Genomic DNA, 16,060 nt, shown 5'->3' on the forward strand with positions numbered 1-16,060 from the left:
AATATTATTTAGGGATGCTAATGGACATTGCGCTAAACGTAACCTGCGCACAATGAAATGTACTGACAATGGCAACAAATGTGAAATTCGCAATCTGACTCAATTATAAATCCTTCAAAAAATTAAAGTCCATTCAGTGACAAGAAAATTCAATTAAACCGAAATATCGGTTTTTGGCCCTGTGTAAAAACAATCAGAATTAAAGTCTTACCTCAGAATAAATGGATGTCACATATCTGCTCTTGTTGTTGCGCACCACTTGGAGGAACTACATTGCCAATAATAATATTCTCCTTTTTTTTTTGTAATTCTAGTGAAATTTTTCTTCAAAAAGAAGTGGAATGAAATGGGAAGTGCAACGAGATCTTTAGTTCAAAAAAATTAAACTTTTGAGAAAATGCTTTTGAAATAAAAAAATTATTATTGGGAGACTTGTTGGAGAATAATTACAATAAATAAAATTTCTCATTATCTAATGATTATATTAATTAACAGTATACCTTATTGCTCATCTTGACCAGAGTTGCCGATCGCCTACATCACACAACCGCACTGGGCTGCTACTACTGACCGACCGCTCTGCATGACGACTACAGACTCAGTACTGCTCTCAACTAGACAGAGCTACAGACTCGCAACGACTGACTGACTGCTACTCTGCATAGCGACAACTAACTCGCAAAGACCACTACTGACTGAGAACCGCTCGCAACACTCGCGCGGTCAAGCGCATACTCTCTGGTCACAGATGCTACAATGCCTCGCCATCGCTGCTGCGTTACATACGTGTTTCATAACCCTCCACTCGGGGGGCAAAAATTTGGCAGCGATGGTGAGTCATTTGGACTTGCCAAGCGCGGCAAAATTTTTCTTTAATTAACAAAATCCTACAACTTACAGAATATTTAAATGTTGTGCACACGCACTAAGTACAAAATATATCAGACAAAGACAAAATGTGAATACTAAACATAGTAGCAAATCAGAAAAAAGTATATACAAACTTTTTGACAGATAAAGTGCACAGGCACTGAAAAAATTCTTTAGCATATTCAGAACAAATAAACAGACTGGCAAAAAATATTATGTTGACAAGTGTACATGCACTGAAAAATGTCTTTAGCATTGTCACAACAAATAAACATAATGGCAAAAAAAAATTCATGTCCAAAGTGCACATGCACTGAAAAATGTCTTTAGTATTTTCACAACAAATAAACATAATGGCAAACATCATGTCGACCAGTGACATAAGTGTACTCACACTGGAGTTTAGCGAATCGAAAAATGTATAACCTATGAACATAAAGGATGTTACCAAAAAAATTTTTTCTTTATGTGACAAGAATCAGGATAGGAAAGGGAAGGATTGCATCATGGTTGTAGCACTTTAGATTGCACACAGCTGCTCTGAAAGTCCATATCTTTCCACAGTAGTACAACACCAAGTGACACAACTTGAAGTTCTTTTCCCATCAGAATTTATCAGTGTAGCCAAGACACTGAACTGTCGTAGTAATGTTCCATGTTTTCATTTTGGCAGTACATTAGGTACACCAAACAGTGGGACCATAATAATGTCTTCATCGCTCATGGTGGTGGACAGCATGTCGTGTCAACACCACACTCTTACAAGGCACACCAACGTAGAATTAGTGCAAAACCAAATATAGTGCTCCATGATCACTGGGATAAACAGGACAAATGGACATTGCAGTAATTCAGGGTAGTCAGCTTATGAGGTGAAGGACATCAAGTCACATAATATTGACAATTACAGTCTTCATTGATAGTTCGTGGCATTCATAGCCCAGTTATTGAACATTTCTGTACCAAGTATGTAGTATTACAGAAAAATGTTCATTAATTGTTTTACATAGAATCAGTAGCCTTCTTTTTCTGGTTACAAAATATTATGAAATAATCGCATTCTTTTCAGTTACAGAGTATAATTAAGAATCATTAACCTTTTCCTAATTACAGTTAATTAATCATTTGTCATTAATTAATCATTTGTCTAATTACAGTTAATTAATCATTTGTATAATTACAGTTAATTAATCATTTGTCGTTAATTAATCATTTGTCTAATTACAGTTAATTAATTAATCATTTGTAGCCTTAATTAATTACAAAGCATTATTAAACAGTACCATAGTTAATTAATTATGTGTCATTCCAATCTATTAAGAATCATTAGTCTTTTCCTAATTACAAAGCATTATGAAACAGTCACATTTATTTCCAATTACAAAGTATGAACATTGAAAACAAGAGTTAAGTAATGGCATAATTAATAACAATTTCGTTGATTGACATTAATTATTGGCACTCAGTGGCCATCAAGTATTGAATAGAATCATCATTCAGTATTATTCAGATCATTACAAAGTCATTATTAAAAATCAGTTAATTACAGTCAAATCATTAGTAATCACAGGCATTACAATAAACAGTGGCAGTTATTAGCTAGTGACAAAGCATTATTTTGAATATAGTCTCATTAAGAGGTCATTACTCGAGTGACATGCTATTCAGAGTTGATCAGTATTATTCAGAATTATCATAAACTAGTGACATTATGTGGGACTGGTAATACATTTTTTTGGTAGCAATGCATTGCGTTGGGATCGATAATTAATTGCTGAGGCATAATACTTTTTGCTTTTGACCTATTGCTGCAAATGAGGATAGGTAACGTCATTCGTCATGAGTCAGCTGTAGCAAGATTATGTAACAAGGCAGTACATGTGATCACATTTATAAATGATAAACACAAATGGGTAAAAAATATAAAAATGCAAGTACTAGAACAGGTATAATAAGTAACAGGTTTAGTAAGTGTCATGAAAAACTTCTCCTGGAAAAAATACAAAAACGGATTATTGACCTGAAAGAAGAAACGCACACTATGCTGAAAAGTAGTGAACTTCGAATTAACAAGTAGTGAAATGTGTATAAAATGTGTTCCATAGCTGTCCTTTCCAAAACTTTCCGTCATCCTACTATGCAATGTAACACCTGCTGTCAAAGCAAACCGCAACAAAAACTTAAATAACTACGTGGCATAAAGAAAAAAAAACTTCATTATCCATATCATCATAACTTCACCATTATCATCACCTGTAGAGAAAAACTTCATTATTCATAATACCATTTCCTTCATCATTATTCATCAGTATTCACTATCATCTGCAAAAAATCACTTCATTACTCATTACCTAACTATTCCTTATCTCTAGCATATTTCATCACTAAAACTAAGATGTGTAGTTCAGTCTGACAGCCTGCATCAATCACCTTGTATTCTGAAAGAAAAAATTAGTTAAGACTGCTATTCTGTGATGAGTATTGTATATTCTTGTTAATGCTTGTTAATCCTGATCCCTTTACTCTTCCTCATAAAGTTACTGCATCTCCTTTCGTTTATTCCGTAGGTGAAATTCCCATTTATGTTAAATTTATTTCTTAGAATCATCATTCCTTTCTGAAATTGATGAACAAAGATTAATGTCTTGCATTTAAATCCTATACCCACTAAATAATGACTGGTTTATGGTGACACAATTAACCATACAGCATAACATGACAGAAAACGTAATATGTCCAAGACATTGACAGTATTCGGATGCGAAAAAATGTACACAGAATAATACAATGCAGTAGCAAAAAAAATGTGAAACAGTCACGATGTTGAGATGTCATAAGGCAAAAAAAAAATGTCAAAGTCGACTGGTGTGTGTTATATCTTAACTATTTCATAGCGCATACAAACAAAACTGGAGTACAGTCATATACACAAAAAAAAATGGAAAATGTGCACGGTCTGATGTGTAACGACAAGAAAAGCGACCTGCTAACCTTACCTTGCCGGGCACTTGCCAAGAAAAAAAAATACGATAATCATCAATAATTAGTCAGGTGAATTAATTGCATTAGTAAATGGCATCATAGTGTGTTGAATCATACAGTGGTTTCACTCAATAAACGGTTTAATGTTTGAGATATGGTGATTGCCTTTCGATTTTCTGGTTCTCAAAGTTTCGACGTGTACAACATTGGGGTGAGGGATGCTGCGAATCCGATACGGACCTGCGTATAGAAGTTCAAATTTACTGCACTTACCTTTTAATTTGCTGGATAAATAGTGTGTACGTACTAATATCTTCTGTCCAACGTGAAAGTCGCGGCGTGTACAAACCTGTTTTTGCTGTCTTCTCCGGCGCTCTGCGGCACGTTTGATGTTGTTCAGCGCAATGTCAATTATTTCGTGGTGTCGTAGGCGACGATTTTTGGGGAATTCTATTAAGTCTTTAATTTTGTTCGGTGGTTCAACGTTTTTCAGTATAACAGTCGGAGATAGCATAGTGGATTCATTTGGGATGGAATTAATTACATCTTGGAATGAGAGTATGTGTGTATCCCAATCAATATGTCTTTTGTGGCAGTATATTCGGCACAGCTTACCAATTTCTTTCATTAATCTTTCACAGGGGTTCGAAGAAGCGTGGTACTTGGATATATAGATCGGAGAAATGTTTCTAGCTCGTAACATGCGTGTCCATATACTACTACGAAATTGAGATCCATTATCAGAAATTACTTTCATTACATGCCCTACATGAAATAGAAAATGTTTTACAAATGCTTTCGAAACAGTTTTAGCAGTAGCTTTGCGTAATGGAGTGAAAGTAACAAATTTTGAAGTGAGCTCAACAGCGACAAAGATGTAGCAAAAACCTCTGTTAGTTCTCGGAATCGGACCAAAAATATCTACTGCGGCCATGTGTCTTAATTTCACAGGTATAATGGGATATAAAGGAGGAATATGTGAAGTGGTGTCTGATTTAGCTTTCTGGCAAATTTTACAAGACGCTAAAACTCGTCGTATACGTTTTTCCATGTTGGTAAAATAACAGTTCTGTCTCAGTATAAGAAAACATTTTCGTGCTCCGTAATGTGCGTAACTTAAATGAGTGTACCAAATTAGTTTGTTAACCAGTTCGTCAGGAATGCATAATAACCAAATGTTGCTGTCAGGATGAGAGCGGCGAAACAGAATGTCATTGCGTACAGTGTAGTGGTTCCTAATCGTAACATTTTTCCTATCTTGCCAAAGGTGTTTAATTTCTTTCCACACATTGTCCTTATTTTGTTCTTGTGCTATGTCCTGTAATGACGATGAAATAAAATTTTCAAATGCAACTTGTTGAATGTACATGACACTGAAATTTGTTTTACAGAAGTTGGTTGCTACGTCTTGCTGATTGTTGCCGAGAGAACGCGATAGTGCGTCTGCTATAACATTTTGCGTACCGGGAATGTGAACTATTGTAAAATTAAATTCCTGTAAATATAGTTTCCATCTGCTTAACCTGTCGTGAGTGAATTTAGCTGAAAGTAAAAATTGTATCGCTCTATGGTCTGTGTAGACGGTGGTATGTCTGCCGTAAAGAAAGTGCCTAAATCTCGTGAAAGCCCATACAACACATAATGTTTCAAGTTCTGTGACGGAATAATTTCGTTCAGCAGGTGACAAAATGCGACTTGCAAATGCGATGTTTTTAATTACTGTAGAACCATCTTCTTCTATTTCCTGGAAAATGTGTACGCCTAAAGCGGTGTTGGAACTGTCGGTAGCAATGGAAAAATTTCTAGTAAGATCGGGGTGCGATAACAGTGGTGCATTCAACAAAGCATGTTTCAGGTTCATGAATTCAGAGTGTGCTTGCTTATCCCAAGACCAAATACTGTTTTTACCTGTTAATTGGCATAGTCTAGGCGTGTCTAAAGCAGAATGATGAATAAATTTACGAAAAAAGTTAATTAAGCCCAAAAAACTGCGTAATTGCTTTTTTGTTGTAGGAACAGTAATGTCACGTAGAGCTTGAAGTTTTTCCGGATCAGGTGCAATGCCTTCTGCTGAAATTACGTGTCCAAGAAATTTTATAGAAGTTTTGCCAAAGTGCGATTTACTGAGGTTAACTGTGAGTCCTTGTGCATGAAAAGTTTGTAACAGTTGTTCAAGAATGATATTGTGTTCAGACCAGCTAGTTTTTGCAATAAGAATGTCGTCTACGTACGTCGTGATTCTGTCTTTAATGCAAACGTGTGTCGGATGGCGTCAAAATTAATAACATTTTCATGAACAAGATTCTGCGTGTCAAAAGTAATGTTTGCGTTACTGTACTATGCAATCTGTGCTGTATCTGGTTAAATTCTGTCGTACGTGTTATTATTTACGGGAGGATGCTGTGACATATCCACTATTTGAACTGCTCTGTTAACTCTTACTGACGTATTACGCTACGGATGACACCTATTGTCTGTTTCATTCATGATTATTTGTTGTTGCTGATGTTGTTGCTGCTCATAAGATTGACTGTTATTAAATGTACGCTGAAAATTGTGCTCATCATTTTTCTTTTTACGTCTGTCATGATAGTAATTTCTATACGGCGTATTGCGATACGAATTGAAATGGTGTGTTGCCTGTACGTAGTTATTTCTTTGCTGCCATGCGTTACTATTTGTTGGGGGTGGGACTATACGTGCACGCGGCGAAACATTAAAGTTTGGTTGACCTTGTAGACTGCATTGTTGGTTACGTATGCTAAGCGGCTGACTTTCATGCTGTTGTGGTGGAAAACATCTATTGTTACCAAAAATGTGGTTGCGACTGCCGAAAATTTTGTACATACTGATGATTACGATTTTATCTGTTAATAAAGTTACGGCGGTAGTTGTCATTACGGGAGTGCCTACTGATAACTGTCACATTCGGTAAAAGTTTGTCACATCGGATATTCATTACATGTTTCTTAATACTAGGTAGAGCAATAGTTAAAGAGCAGTTTTGATAGATATAAAGGATAGTAGAAGAAAAGGCAGCAGTGCAGAAAACTAAAGATGAAACAGCACTACTACAGCTCGGGGCCCTATGCTCGCTACGGCACATATTCATTAAAGCGTAATGAATCCCCTGAGGTCTTTTACGCACTGCAAATAAATTTCAGCTTTTGTGTTATAGGCAATAGCGGTAAAATTTCAAAGGCAAATTGTTGTATTCGTGCTAATTCAAATTTCTTCATTACAGGCAATGCTGTTGTAAATACAAAAATAAATTGTCGCATCTGGTTCAAAGCTAGTTTCTCCATTACAGATAATAGCGGTGAAAGTACAAAAATAAATTGTCGTATACAGTGCAAATCGTGTATCTGTGTTCTGCCATTATTAAATTCTTTACATTTTCTGGCGGATAAAAATTGCTCGTAATCTACGTTCTCGTCACTCAGTTTGAGAACACGTTCAGGTTTGTGTCTGAATTTGTTCGTCTGTGTCATTTCGGATTTCAAGTTGCGTAGCTTTTCAGATTTTAAGTCGCGTAGCTTTTCGGATTTTAATTCGAGTAGTCTCTGTAAATTGCTCACATTATACGCGTTGCGCGAGTCTGACAAATGTTCGCAAAGTGGCGGATTCTGTGACGTATTGGTGACTGAAATAGTCTCGTCTTTATGTGATTCTGTTGTGTCTACAAGTGTGCTACTTAATTCTTGTGCAACAGTGCCAACTTCTTCATTACTGTTATTAGCACAAGTCTTAGTATCTACACGTAAATGTACTTTATTGTCCCGACATTGCACGGTAACAGCTGTAATCTGCTCACTAACTTGTTTGTTCTGTTCTTTAAGATCGTCTTGTTTTTCGTTTGTGAGTTCGAAACTTTTATCAATTGTTTCGCTAAGTTGTTTGTAATGGTTGTCGAAACTTTCACTCTGTTGTCCGATCCGTTCAATAAGTTTGTCTAGTTTCTTGTTCTGTTCACTAAATAGTTGTTTGAAATTTGCAGTAAGGTCGTTCTTAAACTGTAGCATTATTGCCATAAATTGATTCACATCACAAGTAGCAGTTGCATTCTCAGTGCTCTGTGATGGAGTACATGCAATTGTCACGTTCTGTGTGACCATTTGGTCATTCCGTAACTTACAAAAAGGATTATCAGTCGGACCTACACTGTCACTCACTATTTCGGAATTAAATAAATCCGTCGTACTTTGTGTATCCTGTTCATTTTCATTAGACAAATTTGTCTGTACTTTACTTGGATTTTCTAAATCGGGTGTGTTAAGCTCGGCAGCGCTCATTACTATAGACCGCTCTGCGTCATCAATTGTCGTCAAGTTAATAGACGAGACAATTGAGTTCGTTTGTTCATCATTAAGGTGAAAGTCATCATTAGTGGTTGTAATGCACTGATTGTTAGTGGACGCAGGATTGTCATCATTACACTGCGTGTCACATGTCCTATCGATAAAGTTGTTTGAGTCGGTAATTTCATTCAAAATACCTCGCGATACACTATTCACAGTCTTTCGCGGCATATTTACAATAGTCACAATTTTTCAGAAAAATAAATAAGCACAATGCAAAAGCAACACACAAATACAACAAAGCAACAAATTGCCGTTGACCTGTAGAGAGAAAGTCACAATATTATTAAAAGCGTTGCGCTAAATCTTAATTATATCTAAGCAAACAAGAGCAGATGTCTGACTGTTGCTCAAAAGACTCTCAACGAAATACGATCCTGGACTGGGTGTCGCCAAGTGTAACCTCCCCACCGCAATTTTTAAAAGAAAAATGGAGACAATACTTAATACCAATGGGAGCCGAGTGTAACCTCCCCACAAAAATTTTAAAAGAAAATAACGATACTAATTAGAAATGCTGATGGACATGGCTCTATGCGTAACCTGCCTACAATCAAATGTACTGACAATGGCAACAAATGTGAAATTCGCAATCTGACTCAATTATAAATCCTTCAAAAAATTAAAGTCCATTCAGTGACAAGAAAATTCAATTAAACCGAAATATCGGTTTTTGGCCCTGTGTAAAAACAATCAGAATTAAAGTCTTACCTCAGAATAAATGGATGTCACATATCTGCTCTTGTTCTTGCGCACCACTTGGAGGAACTACATTGCCAATAATAATATTCTCCTTTTTTTTTTGTAATTCTAGTGAAATTTTTCTTCAAAAAGAAGTGGAATGAAATGGGAAGTGCAACGAGATCTTTAGTTCAAAAAAATTAAACTTTTGAGAAAATGCTTTTGAAATAAAAAAATTATTATTGGGAGACTTGTTGGAGAATAATTACAATAAATAAAATTTCTCATTATCTAATGATTATATTAATTAACAGTATACCTTATTGCTCATCTTGACCAGAGTTGCCGATCGCCTACATCACACAACCGCACTGGGCTGCTACTACTGACCGACCGCTCTGCATGACGACTACAGACTCAGTACTGCTCTCAACTAGACAGAGCTACAGACTCGCAACGACTGACTGACTGCTACTCTGCATAGCGACAACTAACTCGCAAAGACCACTACTGACTGAGAACCGCTCGCAACACTCGCGCGGTCAAGCGCATACTCTCTGGTCACAGATGCTACAATGCCTCGCCATCGCTGCTGCGTTACATACGTGTTTCAGTAGGTCTGTCGAATCTCAGTGGGTTGTGCATCAGGGACTAGGACGGCTCTACAGCAGTTCGGCGCATCGAGTAGCCTATGCCACGGCCTGTCACAGCCTTCATGAAGTCAAAAGGGAGCTTTCCACCATTGTAGGTGACTGAGTCCAGTTCAGATGCCCATAACTGTACGAAACTGTACAATAATTTTGTTAAACATTGATCCAGTAAACATCACGCTAGTGGCTAAAGCACAAGTGCACGTCGCTATCGAGAAGGTACAGTATATACGAACAACAAGACGGTTCCTAGACGAATAACAACAGAAGGAAGGAATATTCAATAGACGTAGATGTCTAGGAGAATGGGTAGGAATGGGTCTGACAGAGAAGGAAACAATGGAAGCACTAATAAAAAGTATGAACTTAGCATACGTATTAATTAAGAACATCTGAAATATGAACAGTAAGACAATATCTGACAATGATCCACTCTGACACTTGATATGCCGTAAAATTTGTGAACCTCCCAAGAAAATGATTATTAAAGGGGCTAGAACTTGGGGAATGAAGGATTCTCAAGAGGATATTGGGACCTCGAAGAATAGGAGATGGTTAGTATAGAAGATGAGCAAATTAAGAACTGTATAAAGAGATAGAGAGACTCTCGCACACCATCAGCAAAAGGAGGAGCATGATCTTGGGATATATCCTTAGAAAGCGTCACGAGAGGTTGCCACATCAGATTATACTGTTTCTTGCGGAGAAGAAGACCGACTGCAGGAGGTACAAAGCGATCTTGAAGAAATGGGGTAGAGGAAACCGAGAAGTAAGTTTGGGATTGTACATTCAGGCCGTCGCTGGTTTCCAGGGCAGATTTAAACCCACAGCCAAATCATCATGGTCAGAAGAGCGAAGAAGGTTGAGTATGACACTGAAAGAATATGGACAAAAATAAAGAAACAAAGCTGACGGAAATTAACGTCCTCTGATGGCCGAAATGAAAAGAAATAGAAAGATCACACTGCAGTGCAGAGGGACGAAGACTTGACATGGAGTAACTGCAATAACTACCATTAAGTCTAGAAATTAATAATAAATATTTCCCGTTCCATCATCTGCTATGTCTGAAGTAGCTACACACTTCAGAAGGTTTACACTGATGACATCACACATTTGTAAGTCTTTCTTGAATGTTTGCAACTGGAGAAATCAGGATGTCCAACGAAGAAGATTCTGATTGCAAAATTATCACGGAAACTAAAATCCATAGACGAGTACAACAAAAGCTGTGTTTATGGCGAGAGCTGTAAAAATTTGGTACAGATGTGAACTTGGGTACCCGGCTTCGCTCTTGTTTATTTTTGTTATATTCTTTCGTCGGGTCGTAGTGGAATGCTTCATATGTTACGTTGTACTGTTTGTTTGTCCTCGTCCATGGTTCTCGTAGGTTGATATTTTCATGGTTGGCTTGAGTTCGCAGACTTTTATTACAAGACGGGTCACATTTCTTGATTCTTCAATCCGTTCATTTCGTTGTTCTTCGATTTCCCTGCTTCTCATTCTCGTTCATCGGGAACTTAAATGTGCTTCGCTCTCTTCTGTTCTTTTTGTTTTCGTCGTTTCGCTCCATAACTAGCAAGAACTCTTGTTTTACGTTTGGGCATTGTCTAAAATATAAATGAGATCAACTTTCTATTAGCAAAGATACTAAGTACACTTTACACACTTTTCACGCTTTGTTTTCGATTTATATTCATTCACTGTACCACATTGACTACCCACGCTTCGCTGTTTGTTTTCATTCACTCACTGCACTACTTTCTCGGCTCCTCCCCTCGTCACTGGTAAGAAACTGACGTTCGAACCCACGACGGGTCTTGTTTTATATACTCCTACCAATGGGTAACCCCACCAGTGGATTTTAGGGCTGGTCTTTAATGAGAATACCGCGTTTTGCCTCGTCTAAGTTCGAGAAACGTCGATCAGTAAGTGTCGGAATTCGAGAAAAACACGATCGTGCCTCACAGAGACTGCCGTTTCTCGTTCAACGACGTCGCTGCTCGTACTGATGGGGATCCCACGACTCTAGTGCGAATATAGCATAGATGGGTTCAGGAATTCCATATTCAGCACCGTGCCAGAACTAGGACTGTTGATACTTTTTAAAATATCGGGAATCCGATGCATCGATATTTGAAATATCATTATTGGCCCTCGATATGACGGAAAATTTATCGATATATCGACGGAAACAGTATCTACTACCGGCCTAAAAAAATATATGTGCAGCACATTGTAAATATACTGCCAATATTAGAGCTGTATATTTAAGTATTGATTTTCTATTATTATTCCGTACATAAATAAGCTAGCTCAGAGCAAGAAATGAAAGGAAAACGACGCACGTTCACGCTTGGCGATAACCACTTTGCTTACAGTGGTAACTGCAGGTAAGTGGCACAATAAAAGTTGTCCGATGGTTCCGTCGTTCAGTTTTGTCACGTATCGGATTTGTCTGGAACATTGCACGTGGACTTTGCTTTCTGTTTTCCTGTCTGCAAACGCCAGTGATCAAGAACTTGTAATATCAAAACTGCATCGTGCAGTTTCTGTTGGTGCCGCCAAGAGCCGATTACGTCAGCGTTTCCTCTGACACGTCTCAGACCATCGTAAAGTGCAGTCTTGTCACTTAGATTTTTGTTCGTCATTTTCAGCGGCTGTTTTTGAAGAATGCCTTTGGGCACAAATAGAGTTAAAAATTGTTTTTAGTGTAACTGGTGTGCTATTTCCTAACATCGAAAATCCCAGAGCATGATGGAAGGTCGAAAAGTAGTATGGCTCCTTCTCACAGTGAAAGAAATACTATGTTCTGTTACAATTTCAAAAGAACAACTTCAAATATTTACAGAAAATTGTGAAAAAGTAATATATAAAATAAAAGTATCAGCGCTCGATACTGACATTCGTAAACGATTTATCGACATTGAAAGGTGGCTACACTGGGCCACAGCGCCAGAGACTGCGCCAAAGAGTATTATTCCGCCGCCTCCACTAGCAGTGCTTGTCGAGAACTCGTAGTAGTGAGTGCTTGCAGAGATGTCGTAGTGAAAAGTTCTTGTCTAGAAGTCGTAGTGGAGAGTGCTTGTTCCATGTTTTATGCAGTTGTTTGATGGGATAGACAGCAGATGTTGTTCTAATGGAGATATTGTAATGATCAGAGTGCTTTTCGTCAATATATATGAAGGTAAAAGAAAAAAAATTTTCCTTTTCTTTTTATTATCTCAGTGTCTTAAATAATGCGTCATTACAGGTTCAGTCAACAAAGCATCTGGCTTGTGTTCTTGTATTAGAGTGTAATTCTGGTTTTCTTGCGCAATTATAGTATTTCTTTTTTTTTTAATTACTTCAGTATAAATTATATTTAAAATTTCTTGTCTTATTGAAGAAGAACCGTGCCAGATGTGTACGTTGAATCACACTTCCACACACAGAACAGTTACACTTGTGCTTTGTTGTTGCGTTGGTTTTATAGTTGCTGGGGACTTAATCAATTGTGTTAACGGAAAATTTCATTCCATTCTTTGTTGTTATTCTGTGCAGTCAGATTGCGTACTAAACTAGTCAGGGCCAACCGTTTACGAAACATCGTAATCGGACATACAGCTACGAAAAATAAAAATTATTTTCATTTATATAAATAAGCCCCCATGCACGTGGCGACCGCTGCTTCGGATCGTCCTTTGGAATTCTTCTGATTGTAAAAATAGTAGACAGTAGTATTGTTGAAGTAATTTGTAGTTTAGTAATTGTAGTCTATATTGCATGTGTAGATTTGGTAATTGGCATTCTTCTAATGGTATTTTGCAAAATTTAATTTTTGTTGTCTTGTCTACGGGTTTGACAATTTAGTGCAATTATTTCAATTGTTCGTTAATCGTGTTTGAGGGAAGCATTTCGTGTGAATGGTATTGTTGGTGATAACGTGTTATATTCTCTGTAATTTTCGTATTGTGACGATTTTTTATGTTTTGTAAAGGATTACGCGATCAATGAAACAGGCAAAAATGATGAATAGTGAGAACAACGAAATTGTTAACATGGCGAACTCGCCAACACAGACGAACAGTGTTATGAATAATGAAGTGGAAAACAATTTAATAAGTCGGGAAAATAGTCTGGAAACAGTTCAAAATTTTTCACAATCGAAAAATTTTCAGAATACGTGGTTAACGACAGAAGATATGGAGCAGTTAATGAGTGCAATATTAAATTTGGGATCACAGTTGGAATCTGCATTAAAAACAGAGATAGGAACAATTAAAACTGAGATGAAAGCAATGACAACACGGTTAGGTTCACAAATAGGAACAAGTAAAATCGAGATGGAAACAATGGAAACACAGTTAGGCTCACGAACAGGGACATGTTTCAAAAACATGAAAGATGAATCAAATAAAGAAATTAGAGAAGAAGTACAACCGATTTTGAATGCTCACAATAATAGTATAATTTCAATAGAAATTAGACAAGAGGAACAGGACAGAGAACAGGAAGAAAGAGATCGCGTGATAGTACAAAAATTTTCAGAGTTAAATTTACAACGTGCACACGATAAGGAGGAAATATTTGAGAGAATCGAGGAATCCGTACCAAATGACAGAATAAATAATCTAACCCAACAATATGAACAGTTAACTACTAAATGTGACAATACCGAAAGCCGAGTCGCGACACTTACAGAAGACGTAAATAAACAGAAAGAACAATTAGGTGACTCATCGGAAAGAGTTGAGAAGATCTCAGATAAATTGACAAGTCTTAGTTTAAATGGGGACAGATATTCGGATGATACAGCTCCATTACCATTTGCAGAAACTGAAGAGTACCAGAACATAAATAAACATGTTGAAAATCAGGGAAAATTTAATGAACGCGTTAAAAGGGAAGTTGAGGCATTACGAAAGCAAGTCAAACAAATTGAAGGCGAAATCGTAGGAAAAGACAGCAGAAGAAATTTAGAATCACAGATAGCAGAGGGCTTTGAAGAAAATAATTTATTTCATTTATGAGAAGCAACAAGAGAGCACCAGGCGCGCGAACTTGACAGTAATGGACATTCGGACTGGGACAGACGCGGTAGGTCTTTGTCGCCACGAGGAGAAAACTTTGACTATAAACACTTCTTAACTGTTCGGAAATTTAAGATATTTCGCAATTCTAAGAACGACATACATCCATGTTCATGGTCAGGTCAATTTGCGTACGCACTTCCGCCAAATTTGCCACTAAGTCACAAACTAGAAATTATGTGCGGCTATTAAGTCCTCAGGGGATTCACTACACTAAGTGAATATGTGCCGTAGCGTGCATATGGCCCCGAGCTGTAGTGGTGCTATTTCCCTTTTAGTTTTCTGCACCGCTGCCTACTCTTTTACTACTCTTTGCATCTGTCAAAATAACTCTTCTACTATCAATCTATCTAGAGAGTAAGTGAACAACAACCGGATATGACTATTTTACCCAAAAGTGATTCCGGAAATTACCATTTGGACTTACTGTACCTTCAGCACCATTCATTCGTAGTTTAAACGAAATTTTACCTGTTTATCTTCGTGACAATATTACTTCATATGTTGACGACATTCTTATTGCTAAACATTCTCTGAGTGAGCACAACAAAATTTTGGATTCATTATTACGTATTTTTGCAAGAGTTGGCATTACATTGAACTTGAAAACTCTGAATTTGGACGTTCTCAGGTGAAATTTCTTGGTCATATTATTTCTACAGATGGTATTCTTCCTGATCCAGAGAAATTAGACGCTATTCGTAACTATGCTGTACCTACCACAAAATGTGATGTTCGTAGTTTCCTTGGTGTCTGTAATTTTCTTAGACGCCGTGTTAGATTGGACAATTTAGTCACACCTCGTTTTTGCGAACTATCTGGAAAGTTCTTTATAAACGAAAATCGGTCGACAACTCTGTTTGGTTAGTTTGTATTCCTGATGAGTGGGTCAATAAATTAATTTGGTACACACATTTCAGTTATGCACACTTTGGTCCCAGAAAATGCTTTCATAAATTACGAGAAAATTGCTACTTAAGTAATATGGAAAAACGTATTCGATCTGTTCTTGCCAAATGCAAATTATGTCAAAAGGCTAAGCCACCAACTATTTCTCACAGAGCACCGTTGTTTCCTATCATTCCAGCGAAATTAAAGGAGATGGCTGCAGTCGATTTGATCGGTCCAGTGGTTCGTTCTACTAATGGTTTTGTGTACATTTTCGTAGCAGAGGAATTGACATCAAAATATGTGTGTTTTACACCTTTATGCAAAGCAACAGCTCGTTCAGTATCTAATGCTTTCATCAAACATTTTCTTAAAGAAGTGGGTCATGTTGATAATGTTATATCAGATAATGGATCACAGTTTCGTTCTAAAATTTGGCTTCATACTCTACGGCGTCGTAAGATTAAACCAATTTTCATTTCACTTTTTCACCCTCAATCTAACGCTTCAGAGAGATGGATGAAGGAAATCAATAAATTGTGTCGACTTTATTGTCATC

The sequence above is a fragment of the Schistocerca serialis genome, chromosome 1 (genome assembly GCF_023864345.2).
Source record: "Schistocerca serialis cubense isolate TAMUIC-IGC-003099 chromosome 1, iqSchSeri2.2, whole genome shotgun sequence".
NCBI lineage: Eukaryota > Metazoa > Arthropoda > Insecta > Orthoptera > Acrididae > Schistocerca > Schistocerca serialis.